General features: G+C 27.6%; 1 protein-coding gene across 1 annotated transcript in view; it reads left to right on the forward strand.

Moving 5' to 3' along the window:
* LOC107441030 (ERI1 exoribonuclease 3) overlaps nt 1-22,916 on the forward strand; it is an 89,060-nt gene extending 66,144 nt beyond the window's left edge. Inside the window, exon 8 of the mRNA XM_071182454.1 lies at nt 22,905-22,916. The gene's annotated coding sequence lies outside the window, so the exon portion shown is untranslated. The remainder of the gene's footprint in view (nt 1-22,904) is intronic.
* Nucleotides 22,917-24,223: the final 1,307 nt, after the last annotated feature.

A 24,223-nucleotide genomic window follows, 5' to 3' on the forward strand; every position in this document is an offset into this window, starting at 1 on the left:
TACTAAAAAAAACATTTTTTTAAGTGCATACAAAATTAAGGTTCCAATATATAAGGGAATTTAATTACATTTTTATTAGTTTAAAAGCTATTTAACGTCACTTGGTTTATAACCTAGTTTTCAATTTGTACAAAACCTATAAAATACAACGGAGTACGGTAAGATTTCCTCTTACTTGAAAAAATTTATTAAAATGAAACCTAATAAACTGAAATAAAATTTTTTGATATTTCAAAAATATACCATGCTTCAATAACTGTTTTTAGAACTAATTTTAGTATATATACTTTACCTTTTAATCGTTCCAGATTCATTAACTAAGTTAATCTACTGATTGCACTACTAAGTTATTATAATGAATTGGCTACTGAGAATATGAATTGCAACATTTAGGAATTATACTTTTAGGCTGAAGCCTATAAGACAAATGTGCAAAGTTTAGCCGGAAACAATTGTTCTAATGTACAGATAAATTCTCAAATTTTCGTTTAACTTGTTAAGCTACTAAAAAAAACATTTTTTTAAGTGCATACAAAATTAAGGTTCCAATATATAAGGGAATTTAATTACATTTTTATTAGNTAAAATCATGGCCGAAGCGTTGTAGACAAATCTATTATGCCGGAGGTCGACATATTGAGAAACATCGCTGAATTTATGTAATAAATTTTGGAAATAAAAACATTCAAAAATGATCCCTATAATTTTTTGTTACCATGTGTACCATGTTTTAATAACTATTATTGGAACTAATTTTAGTATATATACTCTACCTTTTAATTGTTCCAGATTCATTAACTAAGTTAAGATTGACTACTAAGATTGACTACTAATTCATTATAATGAATTAGCTACTGAGAATATGAATTGCAACATTTTATTAGAAAAATCTTTTCTCTTTATTTAACATTTTATATAGTGGTATCTAATAAAAATCCTATCTTATAATCCAATCTAGTTATTATTTTTTTTAAATGATAAAGCAGATAATTCTATAGTAATGGGGATTAATGTGAATGATTATTAAGATGATGAATTGTAATTGGTTCAAAATCCACTTAGTTTTAATTAATTACGGAGATTCCTTTATATCCATTTAACAATATAGTTAAGGTAGTAGTAACTTCAAAGAGCATTCAACTTTAAAGCACAAAATTTTTAAAAAATTCCTAAACGAGCTACTACGAAGACGTTATTCACCGAATCTCAGAGAGGTCTTCTTTCCCCCCTCTTATGAATTTTTGCATTTTTTCCTCTTATAAATAAAAACTATTTTGTACAATACATTGTTCAGAAATTTTTCCTTCTTTAAAAATCCCTTCTTTTTTCTACGTTATTTATGAACATTCTTTAAGATTTAAATTCACTGCAAAAAAATTACAGTATTAGTGAAAAAATCCTCCAAAAAACTGATATTCTATTAATTTTCTAGCAACGTTACGGTATTTAACTTATAGCAAATATAGTTATTTTAGCAATCTAAATATTAAGAAAAGAATTCAAAATAATTAAAACAATTAAGAACAATTCTTCCAGCGGAAAAACGCGCTAAGCAGCTAAGAATCCAAAAGGAATTGAAACAAGAGAGACAATGAAAAATGAAAAAAAATGAATAAATATGACAACCGAAGCTGATGTCTTCAGGGGGTACCAGCTCCGGAAGCCGTGAAAGCAAACCTTTTCTATCGAGAGGGCACGACAAATGTCTAAATTGCTCTCTCTGCACCCCAAAGGTTTTGCCAAAGTCCAGGAAGAGAATACAATACAAAATATAAAATACATAAAGCAAATACGGAAGTATAAGATCAAGGCAAAAGCATAAGAATAATACGTGCAAAAGCTTACTTGAAACAAAAATCCAATAACCAAATTACACTACTGACTAAATTGAAATAAACATAAAAACAACGCCACCTAATTTGCCCAAAAGGAAGAGAAAAAAGACAGAAAAAAGAGCGAGAAAATAGAAATGACGTCATCGACAGAAATGCTTGACCGGGGCAACTTGATCTTGCCCTATTAAAAGAAAAAACGAAACTAATAATTCTCAATCATTTTCTTAATTTTAAAATCAATATTACAAAAATTAAAAGGAAAACCATTATTTTCTAATTTTTTTAAAAAAATTACTTGTTGCCTCTTGAAAACTTTTAACATTACTACTCCAAACAATTGAGAAAAAATTTAATTTTTGAAAATTTTACTGCCGAAATTAGTATCAAAAATACAGAAAAAAATTTATTTAGATTTAAAAGCTTTTCTTTCGTCATAAACACCAATTTTAATTTGTTTATCAACAATATAAATTTTAAAATCTAAATGTGATTAAACTCAGTAAAGTTTGCTTCAAAAAATGTAAAAAAATACAAAAGCACCAGAAAAAGAATTACCTTGCGGAATCCCTATATTCTGCTTATAAGTATTAAGGCCATTAAAAAATACATTTTCAAAGAGTTTAAGCTTACAAATATCTATCCAATAAGATTTATCAATATTTTCATTAAATAAATATTTATCAAAAATACCACTACAAATTTCAATTATTTGTGCATGTGGTATACTGGTGTCCAGATTTTCAAAGTCAAAAGTATTAATATTAGAAAGTACATTATTATTAATAAAATTCAAAACATCAACGTTACGATCAGTAACAATATTTTTCTCTTCTTTAATCTTAAGTAAAATTATTTTAAGAAAGTTAAATTTTTTTTTTACTAAACTAGAATTATAACAATTTGTACGACACGCAATAAATCTAAATTTTACTTTTTATGAAATTTAACTGTAGGAAATAAGTTTTGGAAAAATAATTCTATTAAATTCAAATTTATATTTTTTACTAAAAGCAATAATCCCTTTTCCAATAACTTTTTTATCTTCCTTTAATTTAAAACAAGTATTATTAGCATTATATATTTCCCAATAATAATTTTTATGCAAAATGTTTACACATAATACAAAAGTTATTAGATGCCTTATCAACAACAGTAATGATAAACTTATTTTTAAGTATTTTAATCTTTTCAAATCATAATCAATAATAGTACCATTAGGATAAGTACAAAACCTGGAATTAAATAAATTATATTTAACTTTTTCCACTATTTTTGTTTTACATTCTGTAAAATCTTCAACGGGCCAATGATATTTCTTAGAAATTTTAGCTGTAAAAAGATCAAGATCTCTTTTAACCGATAAAATGAAATCATTTAACGTTTATCATTTTAAACTTTGTTCTGAATTTTGAACCTCTACTCAAAATACTAATTAAGTCTTGATATCCAGCGTTCTCTAAATTTCCTGTAGTAGCGTGACCATAATCTAGAGATTAAGAAAATTCTTCTTCATAACAATGACAATCAGACAATGAAATATAATTTAAATTACGACTTAAAAAATTATAATTACAAACCTTTTTTCTAAGAGTAGAGGAATATTTATAGGCAGCAGAAACTTTAAGTTGTTTTAAAGGAAAAATATCGGAAAAACTATGATTAACCTGTGAAATCCTAGCAATTTCAAATTTTTTATCATAAAAATTAATTGCACAAAAAATCTTCAGAACTTTAAAGTCCTTTTTGAAAAGCAAATCAGTTTTATCAGCATCAAGCTTTGATTTAACCAAATCGAAAACAATAAATTTAATAAGCTTAGTATCAAATTTAATTTTATTCCCAAATTAAAAAAAGAAATTTTTAAGAACATTAATTTTAAATCCGAAAATATATTTCCCAATAATAAAAATATTATTCAGGTTAACTTAAAAATTACAAATTTTCGAAAATTCATCAAATTCAATAACTTTTTTAGCCCTTTACCTCTGCCTCTTTCATATCAATACATTGAATTAAAAGATCTAGGAAAATTAAAAACTTCAAATTTATCATGAATACAAAAATCATCAATATTAATGGTACCTTCACCATTAAATTTACTATTTAAACCAAATGGAAAACGGGTTTTAAGACTGCTAATATAAATATTTTCTGAATCAAGTCTATTATCTAAATTTTCCATAAAATCCAAAATAAAAAGAGTAACATTATCAAAATCATGAAATTGAAAATATAAAATTTCATAATCTGTAGTACCACCATTATTATTATTATTAAAATGTTTTACAGCAGATCTGTGAGAATTAATTCTCTTATAAAATTTTAAACTAGCTTGTCCAATATAACATAAATTGCAACAATAAATTATATTAATGCATTTACAAAAAAATACATTGGAATGGCAATCAATTTGTGAATTATCAGCTAAAGGACAAGTTTTGGAATTTTTATTTTTGTATTTTTTAAACTTTTAAATTTCTTTTAAATTTTTTAATATTTAAGCACAAAATTTGACTTAGTATCTTTTTATCCGAAGTAATCTCCAAGTCAAAATTAACATCAGTGCTCCTAGTTTGGGCGCGCGACGAGCCATGATCCATGAAATAATTATTAATAGTACTTTGTATATAATTAAATTTACCTAAAAGAAAATAATCAATTAAACAAAAATAAACTCAAAACCTAGATCAAGAACAAAACCCTTAAGACGTTTTTAGAATAAATCTTTAGAAAAACATTTAAGAAAACTAAGAACAATCAAAAAAATTCTTTAAATAATTTATCTAATAATTAATCCAAATAATTTTTCCAAACAGAGCAAGCGCAAAATGCAGCTAAAACCATATTTGAAAATTTCATATTAAGAAAAGAATTCAAAATAATTAAGGCAATTAAAAATAACTAGTGGGCTGCTCCCCCTTCTCGCTAACGCTTGCCAACCCCCGAAAATTGCTACGCAATCTTATATGGTTTGCTTCGCAAACAAAGCTCGCTTCGCTCGCTACTAACTTAGGTACATTGCAAATACACAAAATTCTAAGAATTCAAAACAATCATTCAAATCCATATAACAACTTTTTTTTAAAAGAAAATTACATATTTTTAGTAAATACTAAGTCATTAAAATAAATTTGAATTCAAATAAATGACATNAATTTGGGCGCGTGACGAGCCATGATCCATGAAATAATTATTAATAGTACTTTGCATAGAATTAAATTTAACCTAAAAAGAAAATAATAAATTAAACAAAAATAAGCTTAAAACCTAGACCAAGAACAAAATCCCTAAGACGTTTATAGAATAAAACTTTAGAAAAACATTTCAGAAAACTAAGAACAATTAAAAAAATTCTTTAAATAATTTATCTTATAATTAATCCAAATAATTTTTTGAAACAGAACAAGCGCAAAATGCAGCTAAAACCAGATTTGAAAATTACATATTAAGAAAAGAATTCAAAATAATTAAAGCAATTAAAAACAATACTTCCAGTGGAAAAACGAGCTAAGCAGCTGAGAATCCAAAAGGAATTAAAACAAAAGAAACAATGAAAAATGAAGAAATGAATAAATATGACAAACGAAGTTGACGTCTTTTGGAGGTACCAGCTCCGGTAGCGATAAAAGCAGAACCTTTTCTATCGAGAGAGCACGACAAATGTCTAAATTGCATCCTCTCTCTGCACCTCAAAGGTTTTGCTAAAATCCAGAAAGAGATACAAAGCAAAACCATTTCTATCGAGAGAGCACGACAAATGTCTAAATTGCTCCTCTCTCTGTACCTCAAAGGTTTTGCCAAAGTCCAGGAAGAGACACAAAGCAAAACCTTTTCTATCGAGAGAGCACGACAAATGTCTAAATTGCATCCTCTCCGTGGGACGTCCTCGTGATCCTCCTCTCCATGTAACGCAAATGCGGTTTAGCTCCATCAAAAAGTCCTCCACGAAGGCAAATTTCTCCCAATACTCGATCCAGGAGTTCCCTTGCTTTCTGGATTGGATTCAAAATTACAAGGCTACGGAGTTGAACGTTAGTAGTCGTAAGCCCATAAAATTTGGGTTGGCTGTTCAACGACGGTTATAAAAAAATATTTGATGGGAGCAAACAGGGCCGCATTTAAGCTTGGCGGGGCCCTAAGCTACTGAAAATGATGGGGCCCTTTTAAGTTCAATTCTATTTCTATACACCTAAAGTAAACTGCCGTATTTTTCATTGCTGAATATTAACATTATATTATTAAACATTTGATAATAATGCTTGATTGTTAAATATATTGATTGTGATGGGACTATAATGTAGAGCTTTTCTATTATTACACATATTTTTTGAACGAGGAAAAAAACAGAAACTCATTTTAAGAACATCATAAGCACAGAGTAAAGATTTAGTATGTTAGAAGAACCATTATATGTTCAACAGAGTTTTTTTTCTTGAAATTCTGAGTCTATGTTATTTGGAATTTTAAATGAATTCTTTTTTTTTTTTTCTTTTTTTTTTTTAAATCTATGAAATCGTTGCATGTAAGAAAGTTCGAAGATGCAACTGAGATCGTTCTTGGTACCCANTGCTCTATGACTTAGAAACATGAAATTATGAAGGTGTGTCAAAAATAAGCAAGGACTTAGAAAGAACATAAGAAAATACAATTTGATCATTAGTTTTATTTTTTTTCATAACCGCCGTTGAACAACCGACTTAATTTGAGTTTACAACTACAAATGTTTAACTCCGTATAATATTGAATAATCACCTTATAATTTTGAACTCAATCCAGAAGACAAGAGAATTGGATCAGCACCCAGAGGTATTGATTTGTTGTGAGCACTTAGAGGACTTTGTGACCACGGCAGATTTAACATGCACCAGTCACCATTTTATACATGGGTATTCTTCGGCCGGCTGGATTCGAAATCCCATTCTCACAAACACGAGTTCAGCGCCCTGGCAACCAGGCTATCCCGGCCAAATTATTAGTTTATTTTATGATAGTCATTGAACAGCCAACCCAATTTCGAGTTTACGACTACTAATGTTCAACTTATTAGACTTCTAATTTTAAACTCAATTCAGAACACAAGGGAACTACAGGATCAAGTATTGGAAGAAATTTTCGTCTTGGAGGGGGACGTTTTGATGGAACTGACCAGCATTTAAGTTACATGATGAGGAAAACCACAAAAGCGTTCCACTGTCAGTCTGACAACAAGGGGACCTATGATCCGTCTACCACTGAGGATATTTTACTTCGGCACAGTGGCTGGTGTAAGCCGAGTGTAGAATTCGTATCGACCAGTCAACACTGGGATTCGAACTCAGTGCCCTTGAGTCCATCTTCACTGGGTAATAACTCTGCAGGAGGTACCAATTTTATTGATTTGCCAAATTTTAGTCATTTTCAAAATGTAAATAGAAATTCAATCGTAATTTTTGTAGAATGAAAAGATGGAAATAAACCGTTTTTCCTCTCAATCTGCAATGATTAATCAGAAGTAACCATGAGGGTTAGTGTGCAAAATGAACAGGGGGTGAAGCTTTCTAGTTTTTTAAATACTTGTTAAATTATTAGTTTTAACATGCATACTTAAGAATAAGAAATACATTTTCAGTATTAAGAAAATAAGAAATACATTTTTCAGTATTAAGAAATAATAATGAAAAATTGTCATCAGCTGGAATAGAACCCGCGATCTCACAGTTTTGTGTTAGATTTCATAATCATCAGCCCCAAATATACACACCTGCCTTGCGGGTATTTATTATTATTATTATTATTTTTAAATTTAATAAATGAAGTTATTTGGATACTTGATATTCTTGAACTGGATACTTTAAATGCTTGACATTCGTTATTACAGAATGAAAAGCTTGGAAAGACAAATATTAGTTAATATTTAATTAAAGAAAAACCCGTATTGAAATCTAACGAATTGTCCCTGATAAATTTTGCGGCAGTAAAAAAAATATTGAAGCCTGATACATGTCCGGATTTTTGAAACACTTTCTAGTTTTACTATTTAATCAAATTGGTTTCGATGTCTTTCATCCCGCCTGTCTCATTAGTGATTCAGCATATTTCGATATCATTTTTGATTCGTTCTTACTTAATATTAATTTGTTTGCGACAATTAATTTGTATAACTTTTTTACTACATTTTTGCGAGGAGTTTAAAAATATAATATCGAGGGCATTAACTGAAGTTAAATTGGCTTTTTTTGTATGCCTCTTTTACTTACATCATCCACACACCCACACGCGACTTACTGCTTCTTAGAAACAGATATTAAATAGTCTCTTGATCAAATGATGGGACAAAATTTGCCTTTTAAACAAATCAAAAAACTTTTCTACCTTTTAAAATTGTTTATTTTTAAATAATTTATTAATACTCAAATTGTTTAAAAGATATGTTCCTTTTCATTGACAACACAGTTTTATATTTTATCTAGTCATTTATTTATATTTTTTAAACTTATTTTTTATTTGTTTTTATTTTATTAAATTAAATGCACAGATTTAAAATAAAAACAAATCTGCAAAAATTTTATAAATAGTTTCAATTTGCAATTTTAAGAAGTTATTTCGACTTTGATTTAAAAATTTGAAATCTCTATAAATTAAAAAATTTGGATGCCCTATTAACTTTAAACACATAATAACAACAAAAATCAGGGAGTTAAAAACAGAAACAAGTATGTTTAATAAACAATAAAAGCATAAATTAACTAAATAAATGAATTTTGTGTACGAAATATCATATTTTACGAATTAAACATAATTCATATTTCGGGGATGCATGGAAAATTTGGTCAGACAGGAGGTTTGAACAATATTTTTTACATATATATTTAAACATTTGTTTAGCTGATAATCACTAGATTTCAATGCTCTATCAAGCAATATCACATGTTGCTTTTGTCTATTAGCAGTAATTAAAATTACCACATTTGTTATCTCAATTTCATCCAAAATAAACCAAATCAAGAATTTTGGCAGATGGGCCTGTCAAAGAGGGAATTGAATGGTGGCCCACCGGTTAAATAAATAAAGAAAGGAGTTCACGGATTCATGCACGATTAATTTGGAAAATAACAAATTAAAATCAATTACAATAATTAAGTAAATTAAACAATTAAGCTAGTTAAAACATTTAGGATAATTAAAAGGAAAAAAAGCTTTTGTAATAAATTGGAAAACATATATTTTGCAAAAAAGAAAAGTTAAAATTAAAGGAGAAGCTCCTTAACGACAATGAGACACAACGGAAATCTCGAAACAGAGTGACCCTAAACAAGATTCTCCCACAGCCCTAGAAAGTTTTTGCCCAGAAATCAGACAAAAGGGTGTTTCTGTGGACAAAAGAGCCCACGGCAATTTAAAGAAGCTAAAAACATTTCCCACAGTGTAAATTGAGTGAGGCGGCTATTTGACTACTCCATAGAGTACCGCTTTTTAGGATCCATGGACTACTCCCATCACTGGTAGCTACGAAAGCTACAGGATATTTTCATCAGTCAAAAGTCCTTTTTATTGCTCTTTTGGTTAAAAAAGTAACAATTATTTTATGCTTGTAAACACTTCTATTAGATTTTGAAAAGCGTTCGCCAATGTAATAAAGAAAAAAAAATGTATTTTAGGCTTCAGAGGACTCCAGCTCCGAATAAAACTTTAAAAAAAGAAAGAAAAAGTTGTATCTGGGGGCCCTTGCCGTCTCGGGGCCCCAAGCTACAGCTTATTTAGCTTATACGTAAATCCGGCCCTGGAAGCAAACCTATTATGTTTAAATGCACTGCCAAACAGTCATGCACAAAGAAAAATACTATGGTCAAAACCCCTGTGGCAGAATTTTCTTGGGATTTCTGCGATAAACCTCCCTAGCACTAATATCTTTCTGCAAGATGCTTTTAATAATAACAAGTATGCATGTTACTAATTGAATTTGAAGTAACAGAAACGTTGCGTTCACAATAAAAAAAAAACTTTTGAATAAATTAAAAATCGTACTTAATTTTTAAATGAATATGTAATTTTTTTTTATATATTATTCTAATACAATGGCGAGATTCTCCCATTTTGAACGACGAAAACACACTAATTATTTCCTTTTTCGCATTTCGTAAAACATCATCTCATCAAAAAAAAATTAAAAATCTTGTAATCCGTAGCAGTGACTGCTGAAAACAAGATCGACGGCGAAATCACGCTGATTGGTCTCTTAAAAGCAAGGGAGGGGGGTGTTACTAAATGCTTGTTTCGTTTCGAGATTCGGTTGTTGTAATAAATATTATCGTATTTAAAATATAGGATTTTAAAAAGACTGTGTGAAATACATGACCCCAAAAAAGAAAAACGATAGAATCATTGTTTTAAATATTCATAAGCACGATTCGAATTCCCCATATTGTCAGAAATATATCAGGATACTTAAAAATCACGGGAATATCAATATCAATAAACTGCCGAAAATACAATCTAAACACTACATGGATTTGTGGTAGTATCGACATAAAGTGAGAGCGTCAAAAAGATATTATTTAAGAGCGCAATTTAAATTTTACGTGTAGAAATAATATTGACTAAAAAATAACAGGAATTTTAAAAATCCCATGGAATTCAGTAACATAGCACATGTAATTAAAAGCCGAAAAACGGTGAAATCGTCCCAGTAAAAGTAAATAATTGATTTCAGTTTCGAGTATAATTAAATTGCATAAAAAACATCGGGATTTGTTTCTTTTAAAAATATGAAAATAGAGCGTGGATTAACAAGAATATTGGCGCAAAATAAGCGTGTCAAAAGAATGATTTCTGGAGGGAAAAAAATCGTTCAACATTTCTTTCTTTATTATTCTATATTTTTCATTCTTAAATTAGAATAGAAAAATCAGGAACATTTCTTTCCTCTCTGATGTGCTGAAAAAGCATCTTTTAAATATAATTTTAGAGAAAATAAAATTTCTACGGAAAAGAAAACCAAAATTCCTTACTTCCTAACAGAAAATTCTCTCTGCAAGAACTCAGCAACATTCTGCGACAATGTCGCTGTGATTCTGCCACGGGGATCAAAACTACCAGAATATGGTTAAATTTACCATGTTTCTGGATCTATGAGAAAACCAAAAAGCTCGACAATTTTTACTGAAGCACTTTGGCAATGATTTTGGTTAAATTGATTATGAAATATGGCTTATAATATGTGATAAAATTTAGTAAATGTCGCAAAATGTGATAATTTTATCATGATTTCTTAGAGCCCGGCATAAAAACTATTTATTCTTTTAAATTTACTTTTCAGTTTTACATTGTCTGCTGAATGCCTGGAAATAAGAATTATAGATTACCGGAATTTTTGGTAAATCGTTACTCTATGAACGGAAAAGTTACTTTATAAATTGTCTATATTTTTGTTTAATCATCAGAATTGAGTTTTGTTTTTACCAGAAATGTTATTACCGGACAGTAAGGTAATTTTACTAGAATTTTTTTCTCTGTGTTGCCTGTCTTTTGTCAGAAGTGTGGCACAGCCTCCTTGAGAGATTTATGGCAATATCAGCTGTCTTGGTTAATGGCCCAGGAATTGTCTATATTTTTGTTTAATCATCAGAATTAAGTTTTGTTTTTACCAGAAATTTTATTACCATACAGTAAGGTAATTTTACTAGAATTGCTTTCTCTGTGTTGCCTGTCTTTTGTCAAAAGTGTGCCACAGCTTCCTTGATAGATTTGTGGCAATATCAGCTGTCTTGGTTTAATGGCCCAGGATTCACCTACTACATTTGCTGCTTGATCGTATTTGAAGGGTATCTCAATACGATAGTTATAATTTTCTCATAAACATGTATGAATATAATTTTCTCATAAACATATATGAAAATAATTTACTCATAAACATGATCTTAAATTTGTTATCTCANTAAAGATCTATCGATAAAGACACTTCTGCCTAGCTTAAGGTTATTTCAGTTTCAGTTTTGAAAAGCGCTATATGTTGAGCCACCTCAGCTAGAATTGGCATGTGACATTTTTAGCGGCAATCATTGGTCGATTTTCTAACGTTGCCATTCGGGGAGTTGTAATGAGGCTTTTTTTGTCGCAGTGTAAGAGAAATATATATATAGATACTTCCAATGGAAAAACGAGCTAAGCAGCTGAGAATCCAGAAGGAATTGAAACAAAAGAAACAATGAAAAAATGCGTAAATATGACAACCGAAGCTGACGTCTTTTGGGGGTACCAGCTCCGGAAGCCATAAAAACAAAACCTTTTCTATCGAGAGAGCACGACAAATCTCTAAATTGGTCTCTCTGTACCCCAAAGGTTTTGCTAAAGTCCAGGAAGAGAATACAATACAAAATATAAAATACTTAAAGTAAATACAGAAGTATAAGATCAAGACAAATACATAAGAATAATACGCACAAAAGCTTGATTGAAACAAAAATCCAATAACTAAATTATACTATTGACTGCCAGACACAACTAAATTGAAATAAACATAAAAACAACGCCCTCTAATTTGCGCAGTAGGAAAAAAAAAGGACAGAAAAAAACAGTGAGAAAATAGTGACATCATTAATTATTAGTTTCGTTTTTTCTCTTAATAGAGCAAGATTAAGTCTTGATCGTGTTGCCCCGGCTAAGGATTTCTATTAATGATGTCATAATGTTAACTATGACAATATTGACAAATAATTGTTACGTATGAAACATTGTTTATATGCTTCAAATTGTTTATATTTGTTCATATACTTATTGTTCATATAATTATTAAGCAAGAAATATTGTTTGTTTAATTGTTCCGTATGAAATATTGCTCCGATAATTGTTACGCATGAAATATTGTTCATACGATTGTTACGTATAAAATGTTGTTCATATAATTGTTACGTATGAAATGTTGTCCATATAATTGTTACGTATGAAATATTGTTCATATAATTGTTATGTATGAAATAGTGTTCATATAATTGTTAAGTATGAAATATTGCGCATATAATTGTTACGTATGAAGTATTGTTCATATAATTGTTACGTATGAAATAGTGTTCATATAACAGTTACGTATGAAATATTGTTCATATAATTGTTACATATGAAATAATGTTCATGTAATTGTTACATATGAAATATTGTTCATATGCTTCAAATTGCTCATATTTGTTCATATAATTATCGCTTATATAATTGTTACGTATGAAATCTTGTTTATATAATTGTTACGTATGAAATGTTTTTCATATAATTGTTACGTATGAATGTTCATATAATTTTTAAGTATGAAATATTGTTCATACGCTTCAAATTGTTCATATAATTATTGTTTATATAATTACGTGTGAAGTATTACTCATATAATTGTTACGAATGAAATTTTGTTCATATAATTGTTACGTATAAAGTATATAACGTATGAAGTATTATTACGTATATTAATAGTATATTACGTATGAAGGATATGTTCATGTAATTGTTACATATGAAATGTTGTTAATATAATTGGTACGCATGAAATGTTGTTTATATAATTGTTATGTTTGAAGTAATGTTCATAAAAGTGTACTTGATCAGGAATTCTACATAAATACATTAAACTAAAGTTATTCTTATATATTGTCCCAATAAATCTCTGTTCGAAGTTCTAATTCCGAATTATCTCCCAGACATTATTCCGTAGTTTTTTTTCCTCCCGTTTTACCAGTCGTCTGATTAACGACTTCGAAATCGATTACTGTAATGAAAATGGGAAAGTGTGTTAAAAAGAAAATCGAATCTCACGNTATAATTATTACGTATGAAATATTGCTCATATAATTGTTACGTATAGAATATTGTTCATCTAATTGTTTCTTATGAAGTATTGTGCATATAATTGTTACGTATGAAATATAATTGTTGTTCATATAATTGTTACATATGAAATATTGTTCACATAATTGCTACATATGAAATATTGTTCACATGCTTCAAATTGTTCATATTTGTTCATATAATTATTGTTTATGTAATTGTTTCGTATGAAATATTGTTCATATAATTGTTATGTATGAAATGTTGTTCATATAATTGTTACGTATGAATGTTCGTATTATTGTTAAGTAAGAAATATTGATCATACGCTTCAAATTGTTCATATAATTATTGTTTATATAATTACGCATGAAGTATTACTTATATAATTGTTACGAATGAAGTATATAACGTATGAAGTATTATTACGTATGAAGGATATGTTCATATAATTGTTACATATGAAATGTTGTTAATATAATTGGTACGCATGAAATGTTGTTTATATAATTGTTACGTTTGAAATAATGTTCATAAAAGTGTACTTGATCAAGAATTCTACATAAATACATTAAACTAAAGTTATTCTTATATATTGTCCCAATAAATCTCTGTTCGAAGTTCTAATTCCGAATTATCTCCCAGACATTATTCCGTAGTTTTTTTTCCTCCCGTTTTACCAGTCGTCTGATTAACGACTTCGAAATCGATTACTGTAATGAAAATGGGAAAGTGTGTTAAAAAGAAAATCGAATCTCACGTGTCTAAATGATAAATCTGGAAGTAGGAGAACATTTTAGAAGTGCTGTTATATATCCCGGAAGTGAAATAATTTAAGTGGATTTTTGTTGAAGAAATCTACTTATTTAACGTGAAACGTAAAATTTGGAAAATCATCAATTCTTTAAAAGCACGAATGGTTGTTCCTATAATTAATAACATAACGAAATTACATGTTTGAACTTTATTTGCTCTTAGAAAACTATTTACTTCGTTTTTCCTACTATGCATGGCTTCTAATTTATTTCTGTTCCCATAATTAATAATTAAAATGAATTTAAAAGCAAATTTATTGAACGCAAATATTTATTTTGCATTCCATTTCCCCTAAATCATTATGTATAATTAATTAGGTAATTAGCATTTGTGCGAGAAGAAATTAGCAAATCGATTTAAAAGTAGAAGCATATCATTCGTTTTATTTTGAATAATCCTTTCCTAAAATAAACTAATTAATGAAATGTAATTGATTATTATTATCAATCTTTGAATGCTGTTTGCACTCCAATTTATTTTTGGTTTTATTACTTTTATATTTACCTGTAAACGCGTAATTTGATTTTGAAATAACTGCAATTCTATTTTATTTTTAAAACGTCAATTAATATAAATGATGTTTTTGCAAATGACGAGTTAATCAAACAATCAGATTCTTTATATTCAAGTATAAATGATTTGTGTTATTAATAAAAAAAATATTTTCCGAATAATTGTTAATATGAATATTATTAAATGGTAGAACTAGCAAATAAATCGTTTGAGAGATAAGAATTTCATTCTTAGTTTTATAACTTTTATATTTACCTATAAAAGTATCACTTAGTTTCGAAATAACTATTATTCTATTTTGTTTTCAAAACGTCAAATAATATAAAAGTTGTGTTTGCGAATACCAAGTTAATAAAATAACTAGATTCTTAAATAAATGATGCGTGTAATAAACAATTAAAAGATATTTTCTAAATAATTGTTTATTTAAATATAGTTAAATGAGAGAAATAACAAATAAAACGTTGGAAAGATTTAAATTTTATTCTCAGTTTTATACTTTTATATTTACCTGTATATGTGTAATTTGATACTAAAATAATTATTATTCAGCGAATGTCGAGTTAAGTGAGCAACTAAATTCTGAAATTCAAATAAAAATGATTTGTGCAATTACCAATTTTAAAAATAATTCTATAAATAATTGTTTATTCGAATATTTGTATAAAGACGTATATCAACCAATAAATGTAAAAATTATTTTTCGAAATTAAATGCAAAATTGAAATTATAAAAAGCATTTTTCGTTTGTAGAATTATGATTTTAATTCAAAAAAGCAAATATTTTAATGCTTTTGTTCTTTTCCAGATAAAATAAAATATTATTTGCAACAGTACATAAATATTTTACCGAGACACGTAAAAAGGTTTTACATTATTGAGAAAGAGGAAAAATAGTTGAAAGCTTTTCTAAGTACTTAAAATGTTTTTCAACCCCAGCTATTTTTAAAGTTTATGTAATTCCAGTTCAGATTTATTTTTAAATATGCCTAATAATGGGAAAAAACTGTAAAATCTCTTTGTAGCGTAAACCTCAAAGCATTATCTTTTTAAACTTTATGAAAAGATTATTTTTTTTTTAATCTGAAAGGTTTTTGTTTTAATACCAAACTAAATTTATTTCCAAATATTTAAAAAAAATTAAATATTTTATCGTAGTTTTACAATTATTATTAAATCAAGAAAAGCTATGTTTTGCTTTATTTATAAAAATTTCAATGAATTACTTAATTTAGGAAACGGTTTTATCATCCAATATTGCAGGACATTTTAATTAGTCACGTCCTGAAAAATTGTAGAACAGTTATTTGCATTCATATGCGTTTAAATGCCGGCGACTTATGTAGAGTGTTCTGTAAACAGCATCCTTAATACATGTTTTTAGAGGCATCGCTATAACTATATACATATTAAATTACATAAATTAATGTGTAAGAAGATAAACATGTTATGAAAACCTAACGAGTAAGTGTTAAAAGAAGCTATATACCAAAACTAGTTTGATTTACAGAGGAAATTTAAAGACGATTAATAGAAACATGTTGGTTTTGAGCACACAAACTAGTTTTGATATTTTTAAACGAGTCTTCGTTGATAGGAATTCGCTAGATATGAATAAAGTTTTTAAATTTTTCGTTAAAATTTATTTGGGACTTCTATATGAATAAAATTTCAAGTTCTTTTTTGACGAAGATTTTAAAAAAATATGTTAAGGGACGAAATACAAAAATCAAAATATTCTTCGATAAATGTATTAAAGTGCAATCCATTTAAATGAGTTTCATCTATATCAATGAAGAGTTTAATATTCTCTTGACAACCAACGGAAATTTGGTATAATTTTATGACTTAAAATTTTTTTTTTAAAAAGTTACCTTTTTTTGTACGCCTTCACGAAGAGTTTGTCATTGTAAAGATAAAATTTTTATATAACATTTTTAGTCGGAATTTTATGTTACAATGAACAATTATAAGCTTGGTAAGGAGTTTAATTCAAGAAAAAACGGAAAAAATTTAAAAAAAACGGAAATTTGTTATAATTTTCTCAATTAAAGAATATTTTCTTTGAAAGTTCCCGTTTTGTTTTTAAGCATTTATGTAGCGATGTGTCATTATAAAGATAACATTTTAACATACGCTTCTTGGTCGAAATATTAACATACAATTAACAATTGTAAGCCAAGTAAAAAATTCGATTCAAGCTACCTTTTGGACAGTTTTATGGCACACACTGTACAAACTCTGGACCAAATTACAGTAAAAAGTTTAATTCTAGATCAATTATTGTACAATACATATTGTTTACTGTTAGATTTTTCGGAACTGAAAGTCTAATAGTAATATTTTCTGTAAAATTTTAATAGTAATATTTTCTGTACAATCACTGAATCACTGTAATTAAATAAATATTACTATAAAAATTACCATACGAATATTGCTGTAAAATGGATTTTACGGGCAAATGAATTTCACGGATGATACACCCAGCATTTTTTACCGTAAATCGAATTTTTTACAGTACATAATTAATATAAATAAATATTTTATTACCTTAGTAAAGTGAATTGCTTCATGATCGAAATGCGAAGAAAATATTCCATAAAAATCCTATAATTTGTATACAAAAACAAAAAATTAATAGCTTTTAAGCATTAATTAAAAATTAAATAAATTTAATTTATTAATTAAAACTTTTTGTTGTGTTTAAGAGTTTACTTTTTTTAATATGCATACTTCTAAATAAAAATCGGTATTTTCATAATAGGTCAAAAAATGTGAAAATTATACTAAAAGTACGTCAATTTCAAAAAATTATTTTAAAAAAATCGTTGATTTTAAAGAATTTTCGGGTACCAATTTGACAAAAGCTACAGTTTTTTTCGTCTAATTTGTTATCATTTCGATCCAACAAGGCGACTTAAGCCATTAATCCAGAATAGTGAGATTTTGGAAACTTCTTAATGAAAAGTTGAAGTATCTTAAATATTAACACTGTAAGAAATTAGGGTTAAAAAGTATTGGTCTCCATAAAATCTATTTTTACCGTTAAATTTTGTACCATAATTTAAACCGTAATATTTATTTAATTACAGTGACTGTAATTTCACAGTAAATATTACTGTAAAAATAAAGTATATCAGATTTTTTTGAAAATTTACTATAAAAATAAATTTTACGATTAAAAATACTTGCACTCTGAGTGCCGGTACTTTTTACCGTGTAGAACACATTAACTTTTACGGCCTGCTGAATCGCGTTGAAGCAATCGACTTTTATAGTCCATTTAATTTAGTTTTATTTTAGAACTGACCTTGAATAGCTGACCCTATAATGAGTTTACGACTATCGTTATTTATCTCCTTACCCTAATTTTGAACCCAAGCCAGAAGACAATGGGACTCCTGCATCACACATTGAGACAAACTAGCTTTCGTGGAGGACTTTTTGATGGAAAGAATCCGCATTTAGGTTACATGGAGTGGCAAACCACAAAAACCTCCCACAGTTACCCTGACGGCAAGGGGACTCAAACCCATGATCCTTCTACTACTGAGAATATTTTAAGTCAGCACTGTGGTCGGTGCGAGCCGGGTGGGGAGTTCTAATCGATCAAATGTTTCTGGGATCAAATCCGGGTCACCTCATTGGGAGGTGAGCACTCTACCTCCTGAGCCACTACGGCTCTTAAGCGAATATTGAATATATAATTGAATATATATATATAAGGAGATGGATGTTACAACTTTCTTGTGTATGCATACTTTTACTGACAAAAGAAAGAGGGTTCAAAGTTGTCAAAAAACATGCCTACATAATATTGGAAGGCCATTTCATAATAATTTAGAAGTTGCGACTGTTCAATTCATATGAAAGACTAAATTAAATATCATTAAATAAGATATAAATAATAGTATTAGCACCTCAGACTCACAACGAGAAAGTTTTAAGAAAACGAAGAACAAATTTGAATAAATTACCACAAAATGCACATTGCATGCATAAAATCATACGAGGATGACGCTGAAATTTTTAAGATATACGCAGACGAAAACAAATTTACTCGTTAATTTAAAAATACAAGCGATTTTAGCAAAGCAGACGATTTTTTAATGAATTAGTTTCAGATTGTTTAGCGTAGAATAAATTTTAGACAGAAGAGAAAATGGAGCTTATACGAGAACAATCATGCTATGATTTTAAAGTTGGATTATATAAAAAAGAAAGAACTTACGTGGACGTCATTTTCAGTTCGAAGATGTGATTGATATGGCTATAAATGCATTTTTTTCAATCGAGTCCAAGAACTGAATAGGTATTTCATCTTTGGAAAATTCGTTTGCTAAAGTCCATTGATGTTGGAGGGGGGACTACTTTGAACTCTCCTCGAATTTCGTAAGTACAATTTTAAGAGCCTAGTATCTCAAAATTTTCAATGAGACTCAACACCCACTATTGAATCTTAGAAATATATCAAATCTCCATGTGCATAATGGCAGAAAATACCACCACTTAATCTAAGAATTACATCAAATGTCTTTTTGGATGATAGCATACAATATCACTACTGAATCTAAGAATTGTATCAAATGATGCACAATGGCGTACAATACCACCATTGAATATAAGAGCTACATCAAATTCCAAAATGAAGATTCAAATCTAGCTAACTCGAATTTCAACCGCTTATCGTAACAATCCTAGAGGATTCGTTTTATTCTTTACAGAATTTTTTTTCAATTTTAAGTGGATCACTTTATTCTTAAAAAATAATCACTTAAAAACCTTTATAAAATGATCACTTTATTTTTATTTTTAAAACTAAGCACCCCAGCACTATTTTCCGAATTTTAAGTTTCAATTAAAGAAAGTTCTAAATATTTAATTTAGGTTAGTTTAATTATCCTTTCAAGAACAAAACTATCTTGTTCAGATGGAATCGATTCAGATAAGAATAAACTGCTAAGATTGTAACGAATGAATTTACTGAAATTTAAATTAGCTAGATTTAAACCTGCAGATTTAGTTGGTTGTTGGATTTTATAGTAATAAATGCATGATTCGATATTTTTGATTTTATTAATTGTAAACCATAATATGATTAAAATAGTTAACGGAATAAAAGAATTCGTTATCATCAATAAAATGGTTTAAAAATTATATTGACATTTACATAAAAAAATTTGGAAAAATATGAGTTTCATAGGTTTTAAAATGAATAGATTCTCCTTTAAGTACACATAATGGCTTTTTAATGATGAGAATAAATTCTCCCGGGAAAGAAAATGAACAATAACTTCGCCNATTTGTAAGTTGCATTATGGTAAGTATTTTAAAAGAATAGATTTAAAACTGTTAAAGTAGATTTAAGGTAAATATATTTAACGCTGAAACTACATTTATTTTCTTTAATAACACATTTTGCCACAATTTTGTATATTTTACTTATTATAGATATTACTACACCGAGAAAAAAATAGGATCAAAAACACCAGAATAAAATAAATTTTAACGCATTTCCGGCTCTATGAGAACACTGAAATGCTCTGAAATTTTTGTCGAAGAGCCTTGTTAATAATTTTGCTAAATTTAACAATAAAATATAGTTTTATAATATGTATTAAAGTTTTTAAATGCGGTAAAATTTAGTAATTTTATCATGAAATCTTAGAGCATGGCATATAACAACAATTTATTTGGTTTTCTTTTCAGTTTTGAATTTTTTACTAAATGTGTGGTGATAAGAACTATAATTTTGAAAATTAGAATTTCTTGTAAATTTTTTGTACCATGCGAACGGAAAAATTACTAAATGAATTGTTTAAATGTCGTATATTTTGATTTTATTAATCATAATTATGTTTTCTTTAACAGAAATGTCATTATCATACAGTACGGCAATTTTACTAGATATTTTTTTTGTGTGTATCATGTGGAATCACCAATGAGGAAGTTGGAATTAAAAACATCCAAAAATTTTCAATTGTCTGTTTTCTTTGGCACTCAAACAGTTTTGAAATTTTCAGTTCCGCCTTCCTCAACAGTATTGATTGGTTGGATTTCGATTGCTGTTTTTAAATTTTTTTTATGTTAAATATTAATTTATTATACCGAATGTGTTTATTTTTTTCTACCTCATTTTCAATACGTATTTTAAATAAAAATAATAAAGACGGTCATTATTTACAATGTGAACATTTCTATATTTAAATCACTTGATTAAAATCTACTGTAGTTTAAGCATTAATTTAAGTTAATTTTTTACACAATATAATTAATGAGGTGCTAATTAATTTTTCAACTGTAGGGATTTGTTAAATTTCGATGGCGCTTTCGTTTTTTCCTTTTTTTAAATATTAATTTACAACCCCTAATATGAAAATTTTTTTTCTTCATTTTTTTAAGTACTCCAAATACAAATCTTAAGTCTATCATTACATACTTAACATTTCTCTATTATACTCATACCATAAGATAGTCATAATTTAATTCACTCGATTTAAATCGTTATTTAAAGCACTTGATTATTAAAAAAAAAATCGTTAATTTAAATCAACTGATATTTTAAAGCATTAATTTAAATCGAAATTTTTTTATACGATGTAATTTATGAGTGTTAAATAATTTATCAACAGTTGGAGGATATGTAAAATTTCGTTGGCGCTTTTGTTGTTATTTTAAATATTAATTTGTGACCCCTAATTTGATTTTTTTTTACCTAACTTTTTTTAAGTACTCCATGTACAAATAGTAGGGGCGATCATTACTTACGTTGTAAACATTTCTATATCATATTTAAACTGTAGGATTGGCATAATTCAAATCACTTGATTTAAATGGGCTGATTTTTAAAGCAATTATTTCAGACGGAAAAAAAATTTCACAATATAATTTATATAATTTTTCAACAGTAAGGATTTGTTACATTTCGTAGGCATTTTTGTTTATTTCTTTTCTAAAATATTAATTTTTAACCCCTAATTCAATTACTTTTTCCTTCATTTTTTTAAATATTCCAAATAAAAATATTAAAGGCTGTCATTACCTACCTCGTAAACATTTCTATATTATTCGTACTTTGTTGGATTAAATGAATTCAAAGCGCTTGATTTTATGCATGATTTAAGTCAGGATTTAAATCGTTATTTAAATAACTTAATTATTTTTTTAAAAACATTGATTTAAACTAACTAACTTAATAAATCAACTGAAAAATTTTGAAAACATTAATTTAAGTAGAAAAAATTCTTTTCTCAATATAAATTCAGAGCGTATTCTTTGGTTGTGATTTTTAAAAAGACTGACTTTATTCTCAAGGACGGTTTTATCTCGATCACATTTTCTATCAACTCTATGCCAAATGATTTGTTTCGAATGGACGTGTTTCAATTACACCCATTTAGTTTGAAATTTATTTAAATACAAGTAAATTTGCTTGTATTTTATTTAAATACGAGTAAATTGTAGATTAGTAAATTTATTTAAATACAAGTAAATTTAAAACTCATTTAATATGAAGTTACTGTCTATAAATAATGAATTTAATCACAATTCATGAGTGTTCATCTTGCACGAAAAAAAAAATTCTTTTAGAATTACCATGACGTATGATGGTAACAATTTTGGTGAAAAAAAACATAATTCTGGTTAATAAAACCAAAATATACGGTATTTAAACCATTAATTTGGTAATTTTTTCATTCATATAGTAATGATTTAATGGAAATGCTGGTTTTCAAAATTTTAGTACTTATGACTCTGTATTTAGAAAAAAAAATACAAAACTGATTAATTTTTATGTCCCTCTTTATAAAACCATATTTTAGTGTCAATTCTACCAAAATCATTACCTAAGAGCTGCGGTAAAAATCACCAAGCTTTTTGGTGTTTCCGTAGACGTAGAAATACGGTAAATATTACTATATTCCAGTAGTTTTGAACATACTTTTTTCTTAGTGTAAATAAAATTTTTTATGCTTTATATATTCAGTTTGTAGTATTTCAAGCATATCTGTAGCAAACATTAAATATTTCAGGTGTAATCTTGTTTTGGAAAAACATTAAATATTATTATTATAATTTTCAAAGCTTTAATTGAAAAGTTAAAAAAAATATTAAAAAATTTGATTTCAATAGAAAAATTTGATTTAAATAAAAAAATTTTCATTGAAATTATGATTTTTGCCAACCTTGTTAGACAGTATCTTTTATTAAATAAAAAAATAAGTTCATAAAAAATAATTCAAAAAAATAATAATAACGGAACTTTTAATCTTAAAAATACAATGGAATCGATTCTAAAAGGGACAAAACTCCGAAAAAACAAAAGCACTTAAAATGCCACTGGGAAAAACTTAAACATTATTGGCAAAAGCATTAACTTTTTTTCTAAGAGACATACTAGTTATTCTGAAAAAAGTTATATCAGTTTTTACGGTGCTTTATTTTCCCCCTTACTAAGATATAAAGAGGTACTTTACGTACTGAATATAACTGAACATAAAGACGTATGAAATAAAATCAAATGGGACTGGGAATTCTTGTTTAATGAAAATAAACCGACTATTTTAAACATTATATTTTTAAAAGGCTTTTTGTATGTCTTTTAAATTATTCTCTCGAAAGTCACTCAAAATGTTAAGCATAAAAAAGTATTTTTTTTATTGTGTTTGTTTTTAGAAATATATTTAACTTTAAGAATATGCTTCAGAATTTGTAAGTTGCATTATGGTAAGTAGTACTTTTCTTCAAAATAAATAACATTGCTTTTCACATATAATATAAGTTTACACAAGTTATGTTACACACTCTCAGAAATAAAACTCTTTGAGCAGTATTTCTTTAATTTTGAGATTCATTTCGTCACGAAATCACATGATTTGAGACGGAACGCGACCTTTCAAGTATAGGATGAAAATGTTTCCTCAACTTGAAACATCCTCGTAGTGCATTATGGGTTGTGGAAGATTGTTAACGAGAAAGACGAAACTAGAATAATGATTATATAATAGAAAATTAAGTGACGATTTAAACCGAACGGCCTGTATGGGGGCCAGGGAGTTGGCCTTGTTCTAGGAAGCTCCGGTTTTCGAATCCCGTTTCGGACATGGGTGTGATTTATAAACCAGTTCTTTTTTTTCCTTTTTTTTTTTGATAACCCATATAGTACACACGATAAAGTGATTGTAATAAATGGTAGATACGTTCTACCATTGACATTGGTACAATGGTTAGACACTTTCAAAATTTTATTCGTTAATATTATTACTATTTTT

The sequence above is a fragment of the Parasteatoda tepidariorum genome, chromosome 6, assembly GCF_043381705.1.
Source record: "Parasteatoda tepidariorum isolate YZ-2023 chromosome 6, CAS_Ptep_4.0, whole genome shotgun sequence".
Lineage (NCBI taxonomy): Eukaryota > Metazoa > Arthropoda > Arachnida > Araneae > Theridiidae > Parasteatoda > Parasteatoda tepidariorum.